Genomic DNA, 6,475 nt, shown 5'->3' on the forward strand with positions numbered 1-6,475 from the left:
CCTAAACCCGCTCCTTTTACATTCGAAGAGCCATCAGTAAATAAGGTCCATGTACCTGGATTAGACCCGTTGAATACCTGCAGTTCCTTTTCTACTTCTGGCACTATTCCTGGGCTAAAGTCTGCTACGAAATCTGCTAAAACATGTGATTTTATCGCATTTCTAGGTTGATATGTAATATCATATTCACTTAGTGCTATAGCCCACTTGGCTAATCTACTTAATAGTTCTTGCTTATGCAATATATTTCTTAAGGGGTAAGCGGTCACTACAGAGATAGGGTGACATTGAAAATAAAGCCTCAACTTTCTAGATACCATGATTAGTGCCAAAGCAAATTTTTCTAAATGAAGATATCGAGTTTCAGCATCCAACAAAGATTTGCTAACATAATAAATTGAAAATTATTTACCTTTGGCTTCTCGAACTAACACTGCACTTACCGCCATTTCTGACACAACGAGATAGATGAGTAGCCTTTCTACATCCTTTGGTTTAGCCAGCAACAATGGATTTGACAAGTACGTTTTTAGATTTTTGAGTGCTTGTTGACATTCCTTAGTCCACTCAAAATGGCTTTGCTTTTTCAACACTGAAAAGAACTTAAAATTCTTCTCCGAAGATTTAGAAATAAACCTTCCCAATGCTGCTATCCTACCTGTCAACCTCTACACCTCTTTTTTGCTCGTGAGTATGTCCGGTATTTCTTCAATGGTTTTAATCTATGCTGGGTTCACTTCAATTCCTCGGTTAGAAACAAGGAAACCTAAAAATATACCTAACGACAGAAATGCACACATTTTGGAATTTAACTTCATATTGAATTTGCGGAGAATCTAAAATGTATCTGACAAATGTTGGATGTGATCCCCCGCCTGTGCTGACTTGACTAGCATGTCATTGATGTAGACTTTTATCGTTTTTCCCAAGTGTTCTTGAAACATTTTTGTTACTAACCTCTGGTACGTGGCTCCAACATTCTTTAGACCAAAAGGCATGACTTTATAACAATAAGTCCCCATATCTATCATAAATGAAGTTTTTTCATCATCTAAAGGATCCATTTTTATCTGATTATATCCTGAGTAGGCATCTAAAAAACTTCACAATTCATGTCATGCAGTAGCATCAATTAGTTGATCTATGTGCGGTAAAGGAAATGAATCTTTAAGGAAAGCTTTATTCAAATTAGTATAGTCTACACAGACTCGCCATTTACAATTCTTTTTTGGAACCACTACAGTATTAGCTAACCAATTAGGATATTTTAGCTCTCGGATAGACCCGATTTTTAAAAGCTTTTGTACCTCATCCTGAATCACCTGGTTTTTGAAGGATCCTTGCTTCCTTTTCTTCTGTTTGACAGGAGGATATGTTGGATCTTAATTTTGCTTATGAGTCATCACCTCCGGTGGTATACCTGTCATATCTGACTTCGACCAAGCAAAGCAATCTGTGTTAGCTTTTAAGAATTCAATTAACTTACCTTTCATCTCTGATTTCAGGTTGGTTCCAATGTAAACTTTTCTATCCGGCCAATATATAAACAACACTACTGCTTCAGTTCTTCAATTGTTGATTTGATGTTTTCGTTCTCTTCTGGCTCTTGAATGATATCAGGCCTTGAGTCTACATCCGTTAGTCTATCTTCAGTTGAGGTTTGTGTTATTAAATACTCAACTGAATTCTGTAATTGCTATTTTTTTCTGCAACATTGTTCTTTATACTTGAATCCGCCACTGAATTGATGCTTCTAGAAGCCTGTTAATTACCACGGATTTGTCTAATTGCCCATTGTGAAGGGAATTTAATAACCTGATGTAAAGTAGATGGAAAAACATCCATCTCATGAATCCAAGGTCTGCCTAGAATCATATTGTACGATGTCACACCTCCTTTTTACCCGAAAAGGATAGGGATATGAAGTTTTTTCAATTTAAGTGACATTAATCGAAATGAGATTATTTATTTATTTTTAGAGTCGCCACTTGGGATAATTTATGGTGTCCCAAGTCACCGATTTATTTAAATCCTAAATCTAGGAATTTTGACTCCATTTAAAGTCTGCGAAACCAGAAAAACTAGGTAACGAATTTTGTTAACCCGGAAGAAGGTGTTAGTCATTCCCTAGTTCCATGGTTTCAGCACAATTGCTTAGCAATTTATACTTGGCTTATTTTGTCTAATTACTCATTTTAGGACCTATATTTATTTTACCTTTTATCACTATTAATTACTTGATAAACCGTATTTAAGGAATTAACTTAAGATGAGTTACGCGTATGTATACTCGTTTAGTTTAATGTGTCAAGAATCATGTCACGCATACGTGTACACAATTCACAACACTTAATTATTTAAGAAAAAATTTGGTCAATGTCGCGCGAATGCGTGGAATATTTATTTGAAAGAACCGTAATCACATCATGTGAACATGTACGCAATCATGATAGTAGTTTTAAAACCCGCGCGTAAAGCATTTCTACGAGTGTTTGATTAAGGTGTTCTACTTACGAAGAATGTTTGTCCATGGTCACGCGAACATGTACCTTGGTTTTAAGTTTAGAAAAATCATAATTATGTTACGCGAACGTATACATAATCACGATAATTTGATTAGTTAAAGGCGTGCCCATTTGGTCAGTGAATTTACTACCCCAATTGTCCCTAACATTGTAACACCATTCTAAAGTCCAAATTAACAAGGTAATGCCATAACCCAATTCTGGTTACTTCTTAAAACGCACCACGAAGTTATAGGTTCAAAAATGATTTCTTTAATGGAGATTTGAAGAAAAAGGTGCAGATGCGTTTTTCCTTCGCTGCTCACCCTCAAAATTTTGTGCTCTCGTCCCTTTTCTCTCTGTTTTCTGACTGTTTTGTTCCTCCCCTGCTATGTGCTTGAGTTTTCTGTCTGACTATGGGGAGAAAAAAAAAGAGGAAAGGTTTCCCCCCAGCAAATCGTGCCCTCCCCTTTTTCTGTATGTTGTGTGTCAAAGAGAAGATGGAGATCGAGCCTTTTTCTTTTGGTCTGCGGTTGAAGCTTTTTTTTGCAAGAATGGGGATTCGAGGCATTAGCTTCAGAAAAATGCGTTCTCTGCCTTTCGTTTTTCTGTTTTCCGTCCCTATCTTCTATCCCTTGTTATTTTTTTCCTCCTCTAATTGTGTGATGAGTGTGTAGATATATAGGTGTAGGTATAGGGATTAATTCCGTCCCTATTTTCCTCCTCCCCTGCATGTGAATTAGATGATAAGAGAGAATCTTTTGCCATGTGATAATTCTTCATTGACTCTTTTTTCTTTTCTTGATAATTACTAAAAAATCTACTCCTACTAAATAAGTAAACAAAAAGCAAGGTACAATTACTACACTTAATATTTATTTCTCAAAAACCTCTCACTTAAAATTAAACTAAGCTAAATAAAATTATATCCCTTTTTTTTGTTAAAAATTTTCTTTCTTTGTAAAAATGAAAAATAAAACTAATACTTTAAAAATATGTAGCTCTTTTTTTTTTGTAATTTTCAAATTATCTAAAATAAACCTATAAAAAGGTGATATAAAACTACATTATTAAAATTAAACTTAAAATCAATTTAAATACTAAAAGTCAATGGCAAAACGAAATATGGTAAAAAAATTAGGTGCTCACAGCTGCCCCTCTTTGCTTGAAAACATGGAGAGTTTTCAGGCAAAGACAAAGTGAATCGTATGACTAATTTTTTATCATATCATTATTCAAAAAAGGAAGAAAATAAAAGAAAAAGATGCAACCCAGTCCTGGTTTTGGACAGCCTACATATCTTGGATTATAAGGGAATCAGTTCGTTGTAGTTCAAGAAGAATGATGAAGTGATGAATTCGAGAGTCGAGTGAGGTTCCATTGAGGCTCCGGTCTGTGGTCCTGTTATTACATCAAAATTAAATTTAAAAGACTAATTAAGCTTATCAGCTACGAGTTACAAGATTTCTATCTATGAGTCTTCTGATGCTTGATCTTATGTCTTGGTTGGTTCTTCATACGAACTCTGATTTGAATCTTGATGCTTGTTAGCTGCAAGTGCTGGTTCATTCCTTTTTCAGCTTTTTAAGATCAATACGGGACATGCAGAGCTTGTGGCTTCAATTATGTCTTGAGCAGCCTACATCTTTTTTCCTCTTCTGCACTTTGGATTCACTTTTTTCCTTCTTTTATTCTTGATTGAGACTTCTTTTTGGTTATCTCGAACCCTTGTCATCCTGCATTCTTGAGGCGAGCTTCTGCTACTTCTAACTTGAATTGACAACAGGACTGGAGGTTGCCCCTATTCTTCAGGAGGGATCCTAGTGCCTCTGACTGGAACTTGAAATGAATTCCCTCAATCTTCAGGTGGGTGCCTGCTACTGACTTGAAACTTCAAATAACTCTGAAATGAATTCTGAAATGAGTTCCCTCGTTCTCGAGATGGGCGCCTGCTGCCGACTTAAAAGTTGAAACTCTTCAAATAAATACTCTCGTTCTCCAGGTGGATGCCTGATACTACAACAAAACAAACAAAACACAGAAACTTTTCTGCCCCAATTTGCACTAAGAAGATTTGTGAGTTATTAGCAGAACTATAAATCACCTATACTATTGATAAAGGATGAATTGATGAGAGTAAAATTGAAGACTCGACTAGAATGTGCGTCACCTGTGAGTAAAACCAAGAAAATTTTGACTTGCAAATGCGTCTACTAAAAAAACCCTGAATGACACAGACTTGGAAGTGCATCTCTTAGATTTAAGATTGAGCTTGCGGAAAACTATAAACTAAGCTCGACTAAAGTAAAAACTGACCATATTCTCCAGGCGGGACCCCTGATTTCAAGAAAACTAAAGACTAATAACTTAAGAAAACTAAAAATTGACCCTTTTTTCCAGACTTCCTTTTTTAAAAAAAATTTATCCTAGGAGAAAATTCATCAGACTAGGCTTTTTTGTTATCTTAGGAGAAGGATTCATCGGGCTAACACGTTTATCCTAGGAGAAAATTCATCAGAGTAGGTTTTCTATCTTAGGATAAAAATTCACAGACTAAGATTTTGATTCTAGGAGAAAGTTCATCACACTTGGTCTCTTTTCTTTTCTTTTTTGTTTTTTTGTTTTTGGTATCTTAGGAGAAAAATTCATCAGACTAAGATTTCTATCCTAGGAGAAAGTTCATCAGACTAGGGCTCTTATCTTAGGAAAATAATTCATCAGACTAAGATTTTGATCCTAGGAGAAAGTTCATTAGACAAGGTCCCTTTTTTTGTTATCTTAGGAGAAAGATTCATCAGACTTCTCCTAGGAGAAAGTTCATCAGACTAGGACTTTTATCTTAGGAAAAAAATTCACCAGACTAAGATTTTGATCCTAGGAGAAAGTTCATCAGACTAGGTCCCTTTTGGTTATCTTATGAGAAAGGTTCATCAGACTAAGATTTCTATCCTAGGAGAAAATTCATCATACTAGAGCTCTTATCTTAGGAGAAAAATTCATCAGACTAAGATTTATATCCTAGGAGAAAATTCATCACACTAGGTTTTCTATCATAGGAGAAATATTCATCAGACTAAGATTTTTATTGGGAGAAAATTCATCAGACTAGGACTATTTATCCTAGGAGAAAATATGTGAAGAGCAATGACAATATTTTATGCACACTAGCAAGATAAATAAAGGTAATGATTTGAGAAACTTTCCTATGTCGGCTCTTCTCCTCTTTTTTTTTAGTTTTTGAACCAACTTCCTTGTAGTGCTTTGTTCCTGTTTCAAACAAAGAAAATTTTGTCAGTTTTAAAAGTGGTAGTCGGTTTGTGGTCTTGAGTCTTGGGCAGCTTGACTTAATCAGCTTGAGTCGGTGTCAAGAGACTTTGCTCTGTATCAATCTGATTGTTTCACCCCCAGTACCATTTGTATTTGTGGCTCAGTCAGCCTTATCTCAAAAAAAAGATTTCTTTTCTTGATAACCTTTTCTGATATCTTGAATGGCTTTGCTTTTAGAGTAATTTGTCTGTCAGAGAGAATCACAACTAGTAAGAGCCTTTTGCATGGTGTGCACAATTCATAGTTATTGCTCAGTACTACAGAGAATCCATGATTAACCTTGAGGTTATCTTTGCTTGCTTTAACTGAGTAGGCTGACAAGAGTCTTTTTGGGGGAAGCCTTTGCATAAATCCTCAATACATGTTGACTGTAAAAAAACTGAGAGTGCTGGCCAAATTTACTTTGTGCAACTGAAAAGCTGATAAGCTGACAAGGACTGACTCAGAGTGAAGGACACAATGATGCAAAGAAACAAGTATTAACAAGAAACACCCCTGTAGAGAAGGATAGAAGGAAGAGTTTTTTTTATTAATTTTGTGGTAACTAGCCTTAATGATCATAACATACATTTTGGACTTAATGACCAATCTATCAAACTAATTCAATCTTTCCTTTTACCATTCTTATGATCTTTGAAGTTGGA

This window comes from Nicotiana tabacum, chromosome 7 (assembly GCF_000715075.1).
Source record: "Nicotiana tabacum cultivar K326 chromosome 7, ASM71507v2, whole genome shotgun sequence".
Taxonomy (NCBI): domain Eukaryota; kingdom Viridiplantae; phylum Streptophyta; class Magnoliopsida; order Solanales; family Solanaceae; genus Nicotiana; species Nicotiana tabacum.